The following is a 399-nucleotide window of genomic DNA, read 5'->3' as shown; positions in this document are numbered from 1 at the left end:
CCAGACTAGAAGGAATGAGAACTAATTGACGCAGGAAGATTTGTGGCTCCTTACAAAGGACAGTTTTTTGATAAGAACCAGGTGTTTACCTCAAGAGCTGGTCTACACCGACCCTGTGGTTTGAGCAAGAGCCAAGGAGCAACTGAGTTTGCGTGAGAACAAGGGGTTACTAGCGGTGACGAAGAGGAGCCATCGGCTTTCATCCCCACGACCCCCAACGACCACCACCAGGAGGCACTGAGCAGGCGCAGTGGGGAAGGACTTATGGAAATGACCTCCTGAAGCTAATTTTAATACAAAGCGGAGACAGGTTATGCATATGTATAGGCATATCGGAAAACTTCATACATATGTAATACTTTGCTACATATAAACGGGCAAGTTGCCGCGTGATGGTAT

The 399-nt window shown here is 47.4% G+C and overlaps 1 protein-coding gene across 3 annotated transcripts in view; it reads right to left on the bottom strand.

Annotated features, from left to right (window-relative positions):
* Positions 1–399, bottom strand: part of PTGR1 (prostaglandin reductase 1) — a 25,051-nt gene that overhangs the window by 11,389 nt on the left and 13,263 nt on the right. The gene's annotated exons all lie outside the window — the stretch shown is intronic.

This window comes from Egretta garzetta, unplaced genomic scaffold (assembly GCF_000687185.1).
Source record: "Egretta garzetta isolate BGI_Z169 unplaced genomic scaffold, ASM68718v1 scaffold22, whole genome shotgun sequence".
Taxonomy (NCBI): Eukaryota; Metazoa; Chordata; class Aves; order Pelecaniformes; family Ardeidae; genus Egretta; species Egretta garzetta.
Note: the sequence above shows the minus strand (reverse complement) of the source record. Positions and strands in the feature narration are given on the sequence as shown.